This window comes from Streptopelia decaocto (genome assembly GCF_964273445.1).
Source record: "Streptopelia decaocto genome assembly, chromosome: Z".
Classification (NCBI taxonomy): Eukaryota; Metazoa; Chordata; class Aves; order Columbiformes; family Columbidae; genus Streptopelia; species Streptopelia decaocto.
In genome coordinates, this window is record NC_138657.1 from 46,296,779 (window position 1) to 46,318,221 (window position 21,443).

Genomic DNA, 21,443 nt, shown 5'->3' on the forward strand with positions numbered 1-21,443 from the left:
GTGGGACCGCGTTTTGCAGCTCTGTTAATACATGTAATCACGCTCAGCTCCACTTTCCCTTTTTGTCTAATTCAGGCTGTGTAGTTTCTTCTTTGACCCAGCCAAACAAACCTTATTAAGACACACAAATAAACTCAGTTTATTTTGATTCCAGTCACATGGGGAAGAGCTGTGATGTCTGGCTCCAGAGAGGAGTGCTTTCTCTTGGGAATACATGCCAGGACAGTCATACTGAAAAAGAGGATCCTCATGCAGACCAGGGTTTAGCTTGATTTTCGCAGATTACACAGCAGTCCACCTACTCAACCCTCCCCAAAGCTACTAAAATTTTCAGCTCTGCTCATATGGAGGAAGTGGTACATTGAATTTTAGGATTATAGGTAGCAAATACACATTCAAAATGTTCTTTCTCAGAATACTTAAGACCTGTGTCCCCATGACCCTCAGCTTAGGATAGTTCCATTACCTTTTTAGTTTTCTGAGTGCTTTGATCTGACTCAGTTATAAATCAGTTTATCTTAAAAAAAAAAAAAAAAAAAAAAAAAGGAAAAGGTGGAGAAGTTTGAGGAAAACAAAATACACCAATTTAGCAATACACTGAGAAGGCAAGATTTGAGCTTGAAGGCATGTTAATATGCCAACAGTACCACGGAAAAAAAAGGAATAGAATATCAGGTATTTTATTATTCTATCATATGTCTGAACTATCTACAACTCCAATGTGTTTCTCTACAAAAGCAGTAGTAGCTTAGGAAAAAAAACTGTGACTCACTAAAAAACTCTTATTAGGAAAAGCAAATCAACTCTTGCAAAATTCCTAGATGTTTTAACAGTGACAGATCAAAACAAGTAAGTCCTGACTCTGCGACTTACAATACCACCTTGTGAAGACTGTAATTTTCCTCCCCACTGTGCTGCCATTCTCTTCCATCTATTCCCTCTAGGTAGAAAAAAAATGAAACTACTTGTTTCTTAAGTCAATTGAATCATTATACAACAGTTTCCTCTATATCCCATTGGGTTAATATATTAGAACAGAGTGATTTTGAAACGGTATTTCTAACCTTTGATCTTTTGACTGAGCATGTCCTTGCCATGAAATCCAACCTATCTTACTACCTCTGGTTTAGTTTTGTTTTTTAAAGTAAACACAGCATGCATGAAAAATGCTGAGGAGACAAGTGCCTGATGTGTTAGCCACCATATTAAAAGGGGTCCTGCTTTACTTTGTGGGATCCTTTGATATCCCAGAAAACACATTATTGGGGAAAAATATAAAGGAATTTTTTCACACTTCTCTGTTCATGAATATTGGTTGCAACATAGAAATACTTATATCCATTTTGATGATTTTGTTTTGAGGCAAAACTGGGGGGGGGGGCAGTGAGAGGGAAATAAAAGGATGAGATAAAAGCAAAGGGTGATATCAACACTGAGACTGAGGGAATGACCTTATTATGAATTGTGTCTTCTAAGCCTGCTTTTAAGCTTACACTTTTTCTTTAGTTTTCTTCTCTTGCTTTCGTTTACAGCATTGTAAGTGATAACAAAAATGGGAAATAGTAAAAAATACCAGCTGCATGCAGCTGACAGCCTTTTAATACCATTATAATCTGAGCCTTCTCTGAAATATAGGAAAATCTCAACTACACCCATGTTCCCAATGTTTTAGATTTTAAAAGGAAAGGATCAGACGTATGCCAGGGTTAGAAAGCAATTTACTGTCTGAGTTGATAAAATAAGGATTCATGCAACTATAATAAGAGTTGTTAATTTATTTAAGCCATGACTTTATGAATGACTGCCGTACTACTGGCCGAGACATTTGGTGTTTTTCAGCCTAATGTTTGAAACAAATAAGAAAAAATGGCATTCAGTTTTTCTATGCAAAAAAGTGTTTAAAGTCTGAAATCTGATACTGCCCCTCAGAATGACTGCAACCTTTCCTATCATAGTATTATCTGGAAACTGCACAAGTAAAATATTTATTCAACTATTAGTAGAAATATTGTTAAGCAAATGATTCAGGACAGTAACCTGTCAGCCCAGCCTGAAATTCTCTCTCTCTAACAGCAGCTCATTGATAGCTGATTTCTGAGAGCAGCCTTTCAACTAGTGGTATATGAACATGCTAGTAAATCAATCTGGAAAATGTTTTACTAGTGTGCTTTACAAAATGTCAAAGGCTACAGAAGTAAAGCTTTTTCATAAAAGGCAAGATACACAACAGCTGTTTCCCATTTTGTCTACTATAACTGTCACTCTGTCTGGAATAAAATTCAATTGATTTTACATCATTTGTACTTGATAAATCCATGCAGGCTCTGTCTTACTACTCTATTATCCAAATGCTTTTAAATGGAAACATACAGTTTGTTCCTATATCTTCCCAAGAATCAGTATCAGGTATGACTATGGGACTGCTCTGCAAATCTTCGTGTTCCCCCTTCCACTTGCCTTTTTTTAAAGACAAGTATCACAGTTGCCTTTCTCCTACTCTTCCTTTTTCTTTGAAGAGATCTTTAAAACAATTGCGGAGGTTTATATAGTGCTGACTGGAATACACTTAACTTATGTCTGTATTCTTTCAATGTGCTTCCATTCTGTTGCCAGTTATTTAGCCCTTAGTTAAAACGATGTTTTGTTCAGGCAGCAATCATAAATAAACCCTAATTGCTTTTCTGTGAGGAGAGAAGCAAAACAGATAGCTGAATGCTTCAGCCTTTTCTGCTTCCTCCATTATTTCCTTTCCCCTTTGTTACACTGTTGAACTATTTTCCTTTGTAGGCCCCCTACATGAGTTTACTTTACACATTTTTTCAGCCCCTGCAACACACTGAAACTCAATATGTGCCTTAGTCTCCTTAATTTACTATTGCATGCTCATGTTAATCCTTCAAATTTGTGTGCCACATAGTTGTATTGGTTTAATAACAGTACAATCCAGGCACTTCATCTTCAAAGAAATAATTCATTTTAAGCTGAGTTCCGTCCATGCCATTTCTGCACTGAAGCATAGGCTTTAGCAGCAGAAGCTTACACGTGCTGGCAGAACGATGTCCCCGTCAGCAGCTGTCACACCAGGGCTGCAGCTGGACCGCTTTTCCCAGAACTCACACGCTGCTTTGCCTCCAGCAATGTGTCACCTCCCCGCCTGCATGTTTGCCTAAGTGGTCTTTACCAGGGACAGGTTAGGAAGCACACAAGTTGTTCATCCAGCAGTTCTGACAGGTGAAACTAGCATCTTGGAAGAGGCTGATGGGCAGCAACCTTCTTCACCAACACCAACAGGCCTAGTCTGTGTCTATTCCCTATTACCAATAGGAAAACACACTCCAGAGAAATTTTACACCAGTACAAAATTAAGGTGTAAGCCATCTGTGATTTCCAGTGACAAATGGTATCCCTCAAACTACATCAGTGAAGTACAATGTTTGTTTTCACCTTACTTTCTGGAGGAACTGCCATTAAATATCTAACAGTCATCATGAGTATCACCTGACTGTAAACACAGATAAAGTAATGGTGTTTTCCAATCTGCTGTATTTTGGCAGGATTGAACATATATCTAAGTGCTGACATAGACATATTCATTGCTCTGTTGTTTCAAGACAAACATGAAAATGCTTTAGGGAAACAGAGAAAAAAAAGGGGGGGGGGGTACTGAAATCAAGTGGTTCAGTTGCCAATAGTAAATACCATTTTCAGATTACAGTGAACCACTCTGCTAGAAAATAAGGTAAAATGAAAATGAACTTTTGTTTCCATTTAATTTCCCATCTCAAACACTGAAAAATATATTAAAGTACTGTAGAGTTAAGTGTAACCTGATTTTGAGCATTGTGTATCATTTTTCCTCATGTATCAAGAGAATTTGAAGATCTTTTGCATATCTAGGTTTGTAAGCCCTGGCACATATGTCCAGTTAGGTATATCCTACAAATCAGTTATTTCTGTATATTTTATTTAGAAAGATCCTGCTATGTTCTGCAGATTTTTGAAAATATTAGAGTATTAGATTGTCCATTTGCAGGTTTTTAATTTTTGTAAGACAAATTTTAGAAAGACAAGTTATATTTATTTCAAGAATTGCTAAACCAATTTTGTGATAGTGTTAAAAATGTGATTTTATAGGGGCTAAATTTTATGACTGTCATGGTTTAACTCCAGCTGGCAACTAAGCCCCACACAACCACTCACTCTTTCCCCCACAGTGGGATAGGGGAGAGAACTGGAACGGTAAAAGTGAGAAAACTCATGTGCTGAGATAAAGACAATTTAATAGGTTGTCATGGTTTAACCTGAACTAGCAATACAAACATGATAGCTGCTCACACATCCCCTCCCGCCCACCCCCACCTCCCCGTAGGGTAGAGAATCGAAAAAGAAGGGAGAAACTTGGATTGAAATAAACACAGTTTAATAAAATAACAAAATACTAATACACTGCTAGTAAAAATAAATATAAAATACAAATAGAAGATAAAATAAAAGATACTCAGTGTATTTCCTCATGAAGTCTGTCCACACACAGACAGTCCCAGGAAGCAGTACCCTGGTCCCAAGAGCTGATCCCAAAAAGAGAAGGAAAAAAAAAAAGGGGGGGGGAGGAAAAAAAAAAAAAAAAAAAAAAAGGAAAAAGGCAGAAAAGCCCAGAGGCCTCTGCAAAATGGTAAAACTAAACACCCTGAACCAAAACTCCCCCAGTTCCAGCAAAAAAGAGTGAAGAAAAAAAAAAAGACGTGCAAGAGAAAGCGCTCGAGAGCCAGAGCAAGAGTGAGAGCACACAAGAGAGAGAGACTGGAAGATCTCCCCGCTCCTTAAATATGAAGCATGATGCCAATGGAATAGAATACTCTTATTGATCAGTCTGAATGTCAGTCAAGCTCTGCTCCATTCATGCCCCCCTTCCTTGATGGCTCACACCTGTGGGCAGAGTGATCAGAGTGTCCTTGGCTCTCAGACCAGAGCAATTAAAAACATTAGATCTGTCCAGGGGTGTTATCTTGTGTTCTCAGACTAAGTCCAAATGATGACTGTGCTAGCTACGAAAAAGAAAGGTTTCTAACTGCGCAAAGAAAGTTAACGCATTTTCAGTCAAAGCAGCACATAGGTAAAGCAAAAGCTGCACACACAAAGCAAAACAAGAGATCCATTCACTCCTTCCCATGGCCAGGCAGGTGTTCAGCCATCTCCAGGACAGCCGGGCTCTATCATCACATGTAACAGTTACTTGGTGAGACAAACACCATCACTGTCTATTTACCCCCTTCCTTCTTCTTCCTTTAGCTTTATATGGTGAGAATTATGCCATCTGGAATGGAATATACCTTTGGTCAGTTGAGGTCAGCTGTCCCAGTTGTGTCCTCTTGCAATTTCTTGTGCATCTCCCACCTACACCCTGGTGCAGATGCAGAAACATCCTTGATGTTATTCTCATACTAAATCCAAAACACAGCATTATACTAGCTGTTTGGAAGAAAATTAACCAGGACAATGACATAGTGTACTGACTGAAATATAAGCTAGAAAGCTATTGCCAAATTCCTTGGCCATAAATTTCCGGAACACATTTTAGCAAAGCATTAAAAATAGCAAGTGTTTTCATCCGGTGAAATACATAATCTCTCAAATAACTAACCTACCTTTTTGTTTCTCATTACATTTCAATGAACAATGTTACTTCAATGAGCTTTAAGTTCTCTTTTTTATAAGAGAAAGTTGACATTTTAGGAAACAGTAAACCTTAATGAGAAGCATCTAGCAGTCTTGTGGAGTTAGCATCTAAACCTGGTGAGACTGTCCTGAGAAAAGTTCACTACGTGGTAGGACATTGCTTAGCTGGCATATGAGATTTCAATTATCATGTTAAATTGGTTGCAGCTAGAATATAATCTTGATTGCAGGCACTCTTTTATAATTCTTTTATGCATTTTTACCTGTAACTGAGTTTCTGCCTTTGCAATTGAGAACCCAACCCTTTACTTCACTAACAGAAACTTGTACCCTTTGCTTTCATAGACAAAATTAATACATCCAAAACAGTGTTGTAAACATATTCACTGAGCATCTGTCGCTCAAGGCAAGTTTGGGAATACAGCTGGCACAGCCTGTTTCTTGCTGTGGTCCCTGGGCCTCTTTGAAGACTGGCATGCCTTCACACTTTGGTCTGTAGTCATACACCTAACCAGTCCCACCTGATCATCTTAGAAAATGATATTCTTTTTCATCATGATTGTTTCCATTCTATTCAATGGCAAGTTAAAAGTCCTTAAAACTTCGAACCATCTAAGTAGTGTTAAAGAGATGCAGATTACAACGTTATTATATTGTTCTTTCCAGAGGAACCATTTTTCTGAATTGTCATATTTCCAACAAAGGATCGTCTAGTCTAAAACAAGACTTATCTATTTATATAATCTAGCTTGACCTGCAAAAAATTGACTGTTTCGTCTTCCTCTTTATTCATATGGTAAATGAAGGAAAGAAATGATACTCCTTAGAATAGGTGAGTGGTTACTACCGTCTTTATGGTTCTTGTTTGTTCTTTTTTTTCTCTGACAAATGTTAGCTTTCGGAACCAAAGTTCCTGACTTACATCATTAATGAATCAAAGATGCCCATGCTTGACTCTGAGCACTGACACAAGCAGTGTAAATGCAGACATCTCAGTTCCATAAAGAGGCCCTGCCCTCCTGTATTCCCTCATTCCCGTATCTTTCCAGCATAAGAGCCCTTCCTACAATTCACTAACGTCTTCAATTCTACCAAAGCTTTATAATATGAGAAGTATTCACTATACATACATTTGATTAACTCCCAACTTGAGTTTCAGTTTTCCCAAGAGACCATACATGGCACACCAATAATAAAGATGGCATGCATTTAGGTGTTCTTTTTGTAAACTTGTCTTCCCTACCTAAAGGTTGCCATCAGTTCAAGACTCCTACTAGCACATATGATGTGGCAGTTTCCATCTGCAAGAAAATATATTATGCTATTTGGGTAATTTATTTATGCTAATGAACATTTGTATAAATCCGTCGCTTTGGACTCTGAATTGTAATCAGGGGCCTCTCAGGTCAGGACTGCTTACAAAGGTAACACTATCATCTGCCCATTCTATACTGGTTGCACGGACATCTGACAGCTGAATCTCCTAAACTGTGGCAGTGATTATGGTTACTTTAAAATCTTGTGCTATGAACAACGGTGATTCAAGATCTGGCTGTTGAGAAACTAAGATGTCTGCATAGCAGGGAGGAATGGAGCGTGTAATCAGCCATCACAAGTTAGACTTGCATTGCTTGCCAGTCTGATCCTGCAGTCTTAGATTCAAAAGCATGCTTAGAAAGAGTATTAGGAACCATTTTGTCCCCCTATATCTCTGACTCTGCATTCGATTAAAAACTGTAGGGATGGAGAAGAGCACAAGCTGGGGGCAGTGGAGTGTGAGGGGGGCTGTAAGTCCTCAGGGGCCATAGAACACAATGGTATGTGGGTGTCAGTGGGGTTATTAGAGTCTATGGGGAGGAAGGCAGAGAAGAAGCTTGGGGGTCTAGGGGTCTGTGGGTGATAATGTTTGCCCACCTCCATGTAACTGTGTCCACGGCTGCTGGAGACTGAGGAGCCTCCAGTGCTTCCAGGGCTTCTCCTGCGCAGTGCTAGTTGCCAAAAAGGTGGAGTAATAAAACTACCATGGCCTGATAAGACAGTGGTTACGCCTGATATATACAGCATCTTAAATACTCCAGGGACAGACGGAAGCTGCACACGTCAATCTGGAAAGCAGAGACCTGGCTTGCAGCAGGCAGGGTGGCCATGCCCAGTGCCCAGCAGATGAGACTGGGCCTGGCCGCGGGGGGCTGCAGGGACTGACATGCGGGGCAAGACCCTCTCCCTGCACCCCAACAAATCTGTCCAAGCACATGGAGGTGTAGATCAAAAGGGCTTTATTGGGGGGAGCAGTCACAAGGGTAGCAGACCCTTGCTGACCACAGTGAGGATCCTTCCCACTGCATAAGCCACATTGTTGTAGGTCTCCTCACACAGCACGTGCAACAGGAGGTGGTAGAGAAGCTTGGTGTCGCAGCAGGAGGCGTAGAGCACTGCAGCAGCCAGAGCACAGAGGACCGCCAGCTCCGGGACGACAAAGAGCATGCAGAGCATCCTGTGGGGCAGAAGAGGCACGGGAGACAGGGCAGGGTGGAGGCCTCCCAGGCTCCTCTAGATAGGGGATGGAGGGACCCCTTCTAGGAGCCCCACAGGCCTCCTCCCCAGCCGCTTCGCACTGTTCCCTCAGACAGGCTGGGACATGAGATTTTGCAAGCCTGGGAAAACACCCTGGCCCAGGGAAAACTGCAAAGCCCACAGCCAGCCAGCAGCCTGGCTTGTGAGCCCCACCAGCTGGATCAGGCATCTAGCCCATCATCTCAGCCACTGCCCAGGAGCGGGTCCCAGGACACAGGGGACCCAGTGGGGACACTCTCTGCAGCCAGTAAATGAAGCTGTGTCTCCTCACCAGCAAGTCCCTCTCCTGCAAGTCAGCACAGAGTGAGGACACTTGTCAAGCACTGCCGCATGGTCAGGACAGGGCAACAAAGATGATGAAGGGAGTGGAGCATCTCCCTTATGAGGAAAGGCTGAGGGAGCTGGGTCTCTTTAGTTTGGAGAAGAGGAGACTAAGGGGTGACCTCATTAACGTTTATAAATATGTAAAGGGCGAGTGTCACAAGGATGGAGCCAGGCTCTTCTCAGTGACAACAAATGGTAAGACAAGGTTGAAACTGGAACACAAGAGACAAGGTTGAAACTGGAACACAAGAGGTTCCTCTTAAATTTGAGAAGAAACTTCTTCTCAGTGAGGGTAACAGAACACTGGAACAGGCTGCCAAGGGGGGTTGTGGAGTCTCCTTCTCCGGAGACATTCAAAACCCACCTGGACACATTCCTGTGTAACCTCATCTAAGTGTTCCTGCTCCAGCAGGGGAATTGGACTAGATGATCTTCTGAGGTCTCTTCCAATCTCTAACATTCTCTGATGCTGTGATTCTGTGACAGCTGGAGTTACACGGTGCCCTCGGCCTTCACCTTGAGCAGGAGTGTAGCCCATGTTTGCTGTGACCTCCATGGACCCCTCTCCCCAGGGAGACCCACGCTGGCTGGGGGCAGGGGCTGCCACACACTCTCCCCCTTACCAGCTGTTCTTCCACCAGCTCTGGCAGTGCAGACTCTGGTGTCTCGGCCTCCTTCTTCCTCTGCAGCTGGCTGGGGGCAACAGGGCTTGGTTGGACGACTTAGAGACTTCTACGGCCACGCAGGGCCTCTCATTCCAAACATACACCACCCCAGGCAGGGATTGGGCTCCCCTGTCACACCCCCACTCCATCACCTGGCACCAGCACTGGCAGCCTCATCCCTGTGAGTGCTGCAGAGACACCCTGCAGACCCGTACGGGGGTGAGGGGTGCAACTCACCAGGCCTCTTCCTCCTCCAGCTCCTCTTCAAAATTCCTTATTTCCCGACGCAGCGCCTGGGAGCCGTAAGGGTTGCGAGTGCCTGAGGCCGCTGTGGCCCTCCTCCAGCCCCCCCAACCCAGGGTCTGTGGGCACCCACCCGTTTTTCCCCAGCCCTTTTGGCATTAACTCAGTCTTCTGAATAGCCTGGTGCAGCAAGGCCACAGTCTTGGAATAGCGCCCTTCCACCTGCTAAACAACGGGTGCACCATGTGGGCAGCTGGGCTGGGACCTGGATACCCCCAGCCCTCTCCAGCCCCAGGGCTGTGCCCACTTGGGCCTCCTTCTCCCCTCTACCTGCTCCTGCAAGAGAGGAGAGCATGAGGAGCAGCCATCAATCAGGGCACAGGGACACCCCCACGAGTGCACTCCCCTCACCATTATCCCCTCCCAGCTCCCTTCGGGCACCACCTTTGCCCTCACGTCCCCTCTCCTTCCCAGCCCTGCAGCCACTGTGGGCAGACAGAGGGACTCCCATGCCCAACTCGGGACACAGTCCCTGTCTCCACATGGTCCTGAGCAACTCGCTCTAGGTGAGCCTGCTTGAGCAGTGGCACGAGATGAGACAACATCATCTCCAGAGGCTGAATTTCTTGCAGTGCCATATATTTGATGGTTGAATTAAGGCAAATCTGTTAACCTCTCTTTCTTGTGTCTCTGTTTACCTATCCTATCAGCTGAGCAAAAATGATTCCTGTAAACACGGTAAGTAATTCAGGAAAATCAGAAAGACATTAGGGAATAACTGAGAGGAGAAAAGGAGACAGTGGAGACAGTACTAATCTGAATGTCTTTATAGGCAGGAACTACTTTAAGCCCACACTTCTTTTAGTCAAAGAAAATGGTGTAAATATTTCTTCTTTAATATGATGTATAAAGGTTTGGATATTGAACGATTCTTTATGAAACAATCTGATTTGCAAAAAGTAAGGTTGTGGATAAATATTTTCAAGGTTTCAAGGTCTCCCCTGACGCCTACTTCTAAATATTTATCATTATTTGTTAATGTTACTAATTTTTGTTCATTGCTTTAATTTAGTGTTCTGTCTTGAGAACACACAAGAATTTAGGCTGCTTTTTAATGAAGTTGTACATTATGAGACATTTTGACTAATATATGGTAATGGATTCATTTCAGGAACTGGCAGTATTCCTAACACAATCACATTCAGTTTGATAGAGTAGTGTTTCCAGAAATTCTGTAAATTTTAGGAATTCTGAAAGAATAAAACATCAGAAGTGTTTTTTTCACAACTCTTCAACTAAGTTACCAGATGATGTCTCACTTATGTCGGAGTTGAGGACATAGTTACTTGCCTGCTCTTCATATAGGTAATATATAATCCATAGATTCTGGTTATTTACTTTAGTGTCCAACAATAGCTACACTGCTATAGGTAAGAAGACGGGTAAAATTGACCTTCTGTACTACCCTGTCCTTACTTGCTTTCTCGACCTAGTGAACTGCATAAGAAGTAAACCACAGATTTTTAATTTTTTTTTTTTAATAGTGTAATCATAGTTCAGTGAGTTGGATTATATCAGGAAATTGCATCCAGGACAGAATGTGTCCAGGAGGCAACCTCTCTATAAGATGCAAACTGATCAGTGAAAGTATTTAAGAACCATGTAGCAGCTGTCACAGTAATAGGTAATTAAACTGAGGTTCTAGAAATAAAAAGTGCATGGTGATCCATCCCATACTTGATTTCTATTCCAGCTGCTAATTATGCAAATGTATCCTTGTAATTGTTGCTTAGACTGGAATCTTCCTATTACATATTCATATCAATAACAAAGTTTCAGTCAATCAATCCATGTTTTGCTTCTGTCAAGTTTTTCATATGCAATTAAGCTTCTGACAGCTTGGGCTTCGACTGTGATGTAAACATTAAGACAGTGTAAGCAAAGATGTTTTAGTAATTTAAAAGTTACATATATTTAAATTCAGCCATTTCATACAACCACGTTCAAGATTTTCAAACGGACTTGAAGTATATACTTATTAACTATGTCCTATTGCACTACCAAATAAGTACGCAGGAGTGTAACTTTTACAATACTTCTTAACAAGGATGTAGTAACATGCAGTTATGCTTGGTCTATCGAGTCCTGCAAGATTTGTCTCTGTTGCTTCCTTAGATTTTACAAAGCTCTAGCATTTCTTCCTTCTGATGATATTGTTCATAGAAATAAAATACACATTTTTTCTTGTTATTTTTGTGAGGGTAGAGTCACTATATTGTCATTTATTTTGACATAATACAGTTGATATATGAAAAGCAATTAATACTTTCAGAGACGTAACCAATCCTTTTAAAAATTATCGGGGTTTTCATGAGTTTAACCATATCTTTGCTTCATCGCAAGGACATTTCTCAATTTGTTACATGATTCATTTGTGCCTAGCTTGCTAGAAATGTCAACGTATGTTGAACTTGTCTGAGAGAATCAAGCTTTCGAATTACAAAAGAGGACAAGGAGGACAGGAGTGCAAACCTTTCCATACGGGTAATGTGTCTAAGAACCTGCCTTAAATCCAGGTGTTTGTAGACCACATAAAGGAGAAAAACAAATGGAACAGTATCACACCACCAGGACTCAATGACATTTGCCCAAGGGCTCTAAAGAAACTGAAGGATATTGCTGACTGACTGATTGCACAACCTCTTTTCAACAGGCCCAAACACCAGAGGAATGCAGAATGGTCAGTATGACATGGATTTTTAAAAGGCTTCCTAAGGAGATGCAGAAGAGGAACTACAGAGCAGTAACCCTGACTTCTGCATTGGGCAAGTTGGTGGAAGCGATCAAAAAGAAAGCAATTAATGGGAGTGTGGATAAATGCTTTCAACTGGGGAAGAATCGGTATGGATATTGTTGACTTCTCTTGACACATGAATCCAATGGCATTCTTGGAAGGAATCAGTAATCATGTGCATTAGAATGGACCTGCTGCTATAGTCTACTTCAATTTTCAAACAATGCTGCTGTGTAACCCTATATTTGGCTGGCTATGCACAGTTGTAGTGCCTCTGCCTCAAAATGTATAAAGTAAGACTTGAAGAGGCATCCAGATGGGTGTGGAAGACTTGGTGCACCTTCTGTATTAGTACCGACCAGCTCAACCAGGACAGTTCAGCCTGGGAAAACAAAAAAGATGCCTGAGAGAAGATGAATAGAAAAGAACTCTTTACTCTCTCTCTGAACACATGAACTCAGGGGCTTCAAATAAAACTAGCAGTATCCCCACTCAGAACAAACACAACACTGTTCTGCACACCAAGAGTGGCTAAGCCACACCCAGTTGATGCATTTTCAGGAGCTCTTCAGGACTGGAGCTTATGTGTAGCTCTGCCGATTTGCTGAACTCTGTGGAATCAGAGAAGCAGAATTGGCAGCCTCTGATGAAACTTTTCATCTCCCTATAATACAGAAAGCCAGCCCAGCAGGCTTTGAACTTTTCGAAAGGCTATGCACTTGGACCAGACCTTTTAAGATGGAGCCAATTTTATCTGAGCGCTATACATTTTCTGATCATAAGTACAGAGAGCTGTTTCTGAGATGCAAAATCTTTCTGTAATTATACAGTTCCCTTTTAAGCTTGACTTTTTATGCTTGAAAAATTTTTTGATCAGATAGGTTCTACAAAAGCAGTATGGATCCATTTACACCCCCTGTGAAGAAAAAATATTTTCCCCTGAGGGAGCTGGAAAGCTCTGAAAAACGTATGTTCTGTCACACCAAGTTTAATGGAGGGGAATGCATCTTTTAACTTGCTTTTCAGAATATCAGTGGGTGCTAAGGTAAAAAATAGTACCAAGATGTTCTGCATACAAATTAAGACCTCCCTGGACATGTCTTCTCTCTTAGTCACTGACTGACAGGTGTTTAGGCATTTGCTGTCCCTACCTGGAGTGGCACACATTTAACTATTATTTTTTCAAGGGTGCATATCCCAGCTTTAAACCTGTCTCTGTAGCCCAGGGAGTACACTATTTTAATTGTATACATGTCTTGACCTTCACATCTTCCCTGTAAATGCTGGGAACCCCAAGTTGTGCAGCACTGAACAAGCCTGTGATCCTTACACATGCAATACACTGTGCAGACCCTATCCCCAGGCAGGGTTATCCATTTTGGTTATTTGAGCTAGTCTAGGATTTTTCTTTCAAGACAGCAACTCCATTCCTTCTTACTGATGCCCAACGGGAAGGATGTTCACATGAGAACTTCTTGCTGCCCTGTTAGATGCTGCCTGCAGTCTTCTCTGTTTCAGCAAGCTGGCTGTGACCATCCTGCGGACAGAGAATTTGGGCAACGCAGCCCCAAAAACCACCCAGCACAGCCCAGTACAGGCCTGGGATCCCTCCGGTTCACTGCTAAGTGGATCACTAACTGCTTTATGTATAACATATATATATAAAACATATATATAAAAAAAGTGTGTATATATATATATATTATATATACATGTATATATAAAATATATACATATATCACATAAGGCTTTCCCGGTCAGCATCACTATAGCTGGTTACTATTTTCAAGCTGTCATGATGAAGCAATGTTTGTCTCTCAACAGTTAGCTGGATGGAGTGCTGTTAGAGCAGGACATAGACATGCATGCAAATTGTTAATTCTTTCAACTTAATTTTTCTATCAGAAAAAGAGAGATGAAGGCTGCCTTCCTTAAAACTCCCATGGGTACGAAGTGATCAGTTATAAATTTGATCTGTACATGAACTACAAATTTTTTAGTCTACTTATTCAGAAAGATAATTGCATTAACATTTTATTGACTATCGTTGTTTCCAGAAAAAAAGATCGCACACTGTATCTCATGTATAAGCAACTTCTCTGGAAGATTTTTCATGAGCATTTGTATCTGTTCTGTAAGTAAGGAGCACCAGTCAGTAGACGTTAACTAGATTTAGTAGATGGGTCTGTAAGAATATTAAGAGATCCTCAGCAAATGTGTGGTGAAATAAATATGGATTTATAAACCGAAAGCATCCTCATTTTTTTTCTGTAAAACTGTTAATATAGTCATGACAGTTTTATTGTTTACTTATTTAAAGGAGTATCTGTGGTCTGCAGTTTGCAGAGACACAGAGCCATGGCTGGCACATAACATCCAGGGCTTCCTGCATAGCTCTTCCAAATACTGAGCCTACTAGCAAATTCTGTTGCTTATAGTGTGACCTCCATAGGTCATACTAATTACAGAGAAGTTGAAAAACATTGATTTCTGTCTAGTCTCCTTTTGATTTTTGCATTGGTGTTTTCAGAGTAGAAAATATGCTTTCCCTTCTTTGGAGATCTGCATTCAGGCATCATGTGGGGACACGGAAACAAGCAGTTGTTGTGATGTGTGATGTACATTCTCTCTGTAATTTTTGGCAGATCATTTAATGTATTTTCTTGATTTCTGCCTTGGCAAAATAGCAAAACTGCTACTATTTTAGTAAATTGTGTGATATAATGTTAAAAGAATAAAACAAGTTATTTCTGTTACTGTATCAGCAACTTCTTTCAGAGATCTATGGCAGACAATTTGCTTAGTAAACTTTTTCAAACTGCAACAAACTGATAGCAGAATGAATGTATACAAGTAGAACAAAACTACAGAAGAAAGCAAACTAACTATAACAGTATCTCATGTTAAAGAGTTTTGTGTTGTTAGATAATAGTATACCATGGTACTGGCAATTCTAAGAATTCAAAAGCTAAACATCAGTCCCCCCAAAAAACATAACACTGTCTTTAAGAGACATTATTTAAAAAAAAATAAAAAAATAATAAAAAAAAATACTTTTTAAACTTCAGGCCACACTCAAAAAAGTCTTCAACAAATTCAAGGGACTTGTTCCTATGAGAATGAAATCTAAAGGGGAAAAAAGGGTCCATCAAACTAGCAGTTAAAAGAGATAACATTAAAGTCAGTAGTGAATTATTCCAATACGCAGGAAAAACAGGAAGTATACTCTAAGTCTAAAATGGTTATACCAGAAGCTTGTTAATGCTCTGAAACCAAAAAAGAGTCACACAAACCTGAAAGAAATTACACATTGCTATGGTACAGTACCAGATACTAGCTGAAGTACATAGGGACAAATTAGAAGTTTGAAGTATTCAATGGCTCTTTTCACTCTTTCATTTAAAATAAAAAGTATTCTGAGCCATTTTTTCATACATATAAAGTGTAATGGCAAGGTAGTATGACACATCTTTCAGAAGAGGAAATGAACAGGCTAAAGGATATTTAGATGTAAATTCTTTAATGTTCTAAAAGTGTAAGTAATTGAAATCAACAGTGCTTGATGAAGATCACCCTAAAGCAATGGTTCTCCAGTGAACTTTCAGTTCTCACATCTGACCACATTTTTTCTCTCAAGACAAAGATAAGTGACTTAAGAGGCTTTCTGCTTAATTATCTCAAGGGGAGAGAAAGCAGAGATTGAGGAATGATTGTGAAACATGTCATATATACAGGAAATGCCCTTACTATAAGAGACTCGCAGCAGTTTCAAATCTATTTTCCAAGCAGCTCACAATATTGAAAAGTATGGACTGTGCTTTGACAATAGCTGTCTCCTTGACAATTCGCCTCCAATAGCAGCTAAATAAAATACATGCCACATTATTTGTCCTTTAGCACTTCCGTGACAGTTTTTTTTCCTAGAAAATCTTATTTTAATGTTGTAATTAGAGGGAGTATCAAACTGTATTACCACTTAAGAAAAACAGTAGGAAGTAATTTTTCCTATTGCAAATGTTAAGTTGTATAATTCATTAGTACATTTTGATGTTATGGACATCAAAAACATAAATGCTTAAAGATCAGCTGGACAAATCCGTGGAAGAAAAATGCTGACATGTAGTTACAACGCTCAGGAAGTCCTGCAGGTCACAACTGTTCTAGTTTGGAACAACACACTGGGACGAATATCCCTATACACTTCCTTCAGTCTTGGAAACTAGTGGTTGCATTTTTGAAATGAAATTAAGTGTCAAATTTTGCATTCATTTAGTTCCCGAGTTACAAGCATGCAAATAAAATGAAAAACATCCTTTTCTAATCTGACACGGGCAAGCAGCAGTCAGATATGATACAGAATTCATGCCTAATGAGCCAGTCTTCAAACACTGTTTTAATACAAAGGTAATTTTTTTTTTTAATGGGTATCTCTACAGATGCAGTAAACTCCAAAATTCACTACCAAAAAAATAATATTAATATCATGAATTTTGCATAAGTCACTTAAGCAGAGCTAAGAATTACCTGGTAAAGCAGTTACTTGTATTAATATTAAGAATATGACAAATTTACAGTGCAGCATGTGAATGTACAAAGCAAAAGTGGCTACAGCACTTCAAGTATTTAAAAATGAGAGAGCTGTCAATCAGTCTTAGCCTGTGGGGAAAAATGACTTTTATCCAAAGGAAAAAACCAAAACAAAATGTGGATTAGACAGGACCCCAAAAATAGGAGCCCCTGAGACAGAGATGTAAAAAAAAACCCAAAACCCAAGACCAGACAAGCAGGTAAAATTTAAACTACAATTGGTATTTGTGATTTTTTTAAGTTAATCAAATGTCTGTGTATCGGTGTAAAGAATGCAACTTTGCAGCAGCCATAGTGTCAGGATGTTGTCTCGAACCCTGGATTCCCTCAAGGGAGCTGATCTACTGTTTAACTATACACTCATCATACAATTTCCAACCAACGCACTTCAGTCCCTTAGCAGTACCTTTTGTGTCCTCTGGCATTATCACTATTACCAGCTTAAACCCCAAAACTGCACTAATCACAGCAATGTGACTGCTTGGTCAAACAGTTAGAAAGAGCTTGTATTTGTGCTAAATATCATGCAGATGTACTCCCCATAGCCTAGTGATTAGCACTCTCACCTTATCCTTCCAAGACTTCTTGTGCTTTATGATGAACAAACACTCAACATAAAACAGAAATAATCCTCCCAAGAGGTTCAAAACAGATTATCTCAATGATCTCCTCTGTACACTTGAGCTGTTAGCCTATACATCTGCAGCAAAACAATGAACATTTTTCTAATGGGGATGCTCGTACAAAGAATTGAATCTCTGAGCAATGCTCTGCCAATGCTGCAAGTAAACAACCTCAGGCATCCTCAGCTGAGGCTCTTCCTCTGCTGTCATCACTCCAGATGTCTACGAAATATGACTAAATACTGGCAAAAATCCTTTTGGCTATTAATAAATGCCATTTCTGGTTAGAATCATGTTTTAGCAGAAACATTTCAAACGCCCTCATGCTACAAATAAGATAGCTTAATTCCTGACCTTAATATTTTTCCATTTGACAGTCACCTCTCTGTCAGATAAACCCAGCTACCCAAAGACTGTGGGTAGAATACTGCTGTAAGCATGTTATGTATTAGATTTTTTTATCCTTGAAATTAAACACAAATCTTTTTTACCCCGCAACTCAAATAGTAAGTAAAACTTGATTTTTTTTCCTCAAGTTTTCCTTGACTATGCAGCTCTGATTAGAAATTACAAGAATACCTGAGATTGAGTTGAACAAGTGAACTGCAAAAATCATTACAACAGTCTTTATATAAAGTTTAACTTTAGTAATTCTCAAGTATATATAAAGATAATATTTCTACAATTATTTCTAAAAATGGATCCCAGCACCCCATCTAAGGAAACAGATGTACGATTTCTAGACTACAGAAGGCAGTAACATTTATCTTTTCACCACCTCGAAGCTGCCTCTATTGCAGGCAAAGCTCCCAGATGGATACAGCTCAAAAAGCATAAATTAAAGCAATGAAGCTTTTGTCACTCTTTCTCTTCATTCACTCACTGAATAAAATAATTTTCCTCATAACGCAGCTCTGTTTGTCTCCTATTTTACTTTCCTTTTTTAATGAAAAATAGCTAACTTCACTTTTATATTTTTGGAAGCTGCAGAATATCAATGACACAGCAGTGAAATGCAGTGACTGTGCCAATATGCAGAGACTGATAGAAAAATATAAGATAATGAAATGCTCCCTTGGTGTCTTTGTTTTTCAAGACACAGGTTTCCTTTCTTTTATTTCCTTCTCCTTTTCCTTGTGTTGTGCTTTCCTTTTCTTCAGTCCATCCTTCCTCCTTTTCATTAACCTAACCTCCCTCTTATTGTTTTTCCATTGAAAATAACATTCAAACTGCTGGTTTTCCTCATCAACTCCAGCAAGAGGATATAGCAAAAAATCTCTACGCTTCCTTCGGGAAATAACTAATCACAAGCGATGGATTTTCACTAATATTCTAACATGAACAAACAGTGGGGGAAAGGGCCTCTCCCTCCTAGTAAGTGCATTGAGGATGCTCGTATCACAAAGGCAGCTCTGAGGGAGGGAGGAGACACCCGCCTAGCTAGCCAGATCAGCTGAATCAACCCTGGTGATCAATGGGGAGACAGATGTTGCAGCCAGATCACCCTCACATCCAAATCCTGCTTTGAGCAGGGGCACAATGTGAGACAACATCATCTCCAGAAGTCCCTTCGAAGCTCAACCAGTCTGTGATTCTGGGAACTCACCTTACGCTGGGCCAGCAGACCCTCCAGCTGCTGGAGTACCTGGTGGCAATTCTCCGAACACCACCCCACAACAGAGTTCTGCGAAGAGGAGCTGCATGCAGGCACTGAGTCCCTGACTCAGTCTGAGCCACTGCAGCTCGGGGAACATGGGCAGAGGAGGGGACACTGATTATCTCTGTGCTCAGCATCTCTCTGGTTTCCTTCAGCTCTTCCTGCTTCTTTGCCTGCGTGGGGTGATACTGAAAAGTCAGCAAAAAGACTTCTTAACACTGTTTTGAAGGTGTTAAAAAGCAGGCACTTCTATTACCGCATGCTGGATGCTTGGAGGATCATTCCTCTAATCGAGAGTGTGCATGATTTGCACTTCTTGGTATTTATTACATATACCTCTTGCATATTCATTTGTTTTTACTGCTTAGTTAATGCATTAAACATAAATTATTTCCATACACCCTGTCCTCTTCTGGAAGTCCATCATCTATTCCAAGAGTCTTCATCAGGGGTCTCTAGTGGTCCGCGGGGGCCTTTGCAGCCTGGTGCCTACTCTGTGTCAGCTCCTTGACCTAATTTCTTGAGCAAGCATATTGTCATTTTGTGCTGCTACTCAGCAAAAGTCACGTAGCTCTTTCTTCATTTAGTGGAACGTTCCGCTTTCCCAGCTTGCAAGCCCAGGGCATCCTGCTTTGCCTTATGTCCAGTCTCTGTAGAGCTCTTGTTTCTCTGTTAGGTTTCTGTTACTTCATGCCTAGTCTTGCTACATTATGCCTAGGGGGTTTTGAAATATTTTTGTTCCTCTTATCAAATCCCTCCCTTTTCTTAAGACTCATTCTTATAGAACACATCTCGTAATTATTAGTTTCTATAATTTCTGTAGTGGAGTCAGTTATTTTTTCAAGTGTTCCATAATAGCTACACTGCTATAGGTAAGAAGACGGGTAAAATTGACCTTCTGTACTACCCTGTCCTTACTTGCTTTCTTGACCTAGTGAACTGCATAAGAAGTAAACCACAGATTTTTAATTTTTTTTTTTTAATAGTGTAATCATAGTTCAGTGAGTTGGATTATATCAGGAAATTGCATCCAGGACAGAATGTGTCCAGGAGGCAACCTCTCTATAAGATGCAAACTGATCAGTGAAAGTATTTAAGAACCATGTAGCAGCTGTCACAGTAATAGGTAATTAAACTGAGGTTCTAGAAATAAAAAGTGCATGGTGATCCATCCCATACTTGATTTCTATTCCAGCTGCTAATTATGCAAATGTATCCTTGTAATTGTTGCTTAGACTGGAATCTTCCTATTACATATTCATATCAATAACAAAGTTTCAGTCAATCAATCCATGTTTTGCTTCTGTCAAGTTTTTCATATGCAATTAAGCTTCTGACAGCTTGGGCTTCGGCTTCTGTATTGGTTTTTCAACAGTGTTACAAACTAGATAATGCCAAACACGTCAACAATCGGTCACTCAGGGAGGGGCAGAAGCCAAGTCTCTTGCCCATGTTACCTCTGTGTTAACAGCCTCTGGGTTTTGACTTGTTTGTTTTCACATATTCAAAATCTTAATATAAGATAGGGAACACTGTGCTTGCCCTGTACATCATAATTTGCAGACAAACTGAACACACAGAGGTATAGGCATATGTGTCAATATTTTGGAGCTACTTCTCATAGGACTTTTAAGCTATGATCATAGAGAGCTGTAAAACTTTTTTTTACCAAAACACTTTCACAGTGAATACACTTTCTGCTTCGATTGTAAATAACAATCCTAACGTTATAGGCAGGTCCCAGTCCATTGAATTGTCTCTTTCTTTTTGTACTTGCTTAAAGATTTGTATATTCTGCACCTGAAAATACACATGCTTCAAACTAGTCAGGGATTGTTTTTATCTAACTTTACAGAAAAGTTCAGAAAAATATTAAAAATGTGATTGTTCTTATTTTGTGCCTAATTAAGTAAAATTGACCAGGAATAGAAATCTCAGATCAGTATTACTTAGAAAATTTGACTGTGATGTAAACATTAAGACAGTGTAAGCAAAGATGTTTTAGTAATTTAAAAGTTACATATATTTAAATTCAGCCATTTCATACAACCACGTTCAAGATTTTCAAACGGACTTGAAGTATATACTTATTAACTATGTCCTATTGCACTACCAAATAAGTACGCAGAAGTGTAACTTTTACAATACTTCTTAACAAGGATGTAGTAACATGCAGTTATGCTTGGTCTATCGAGTCCTGCAAGATTTGTCTCTGTTGCTTCCTTAGATTTTACAAAGCTCTAGCATTTCTTCCTTCTGATGATATTGTTCATAGAAATAAAATACACATTTTTTCTTGT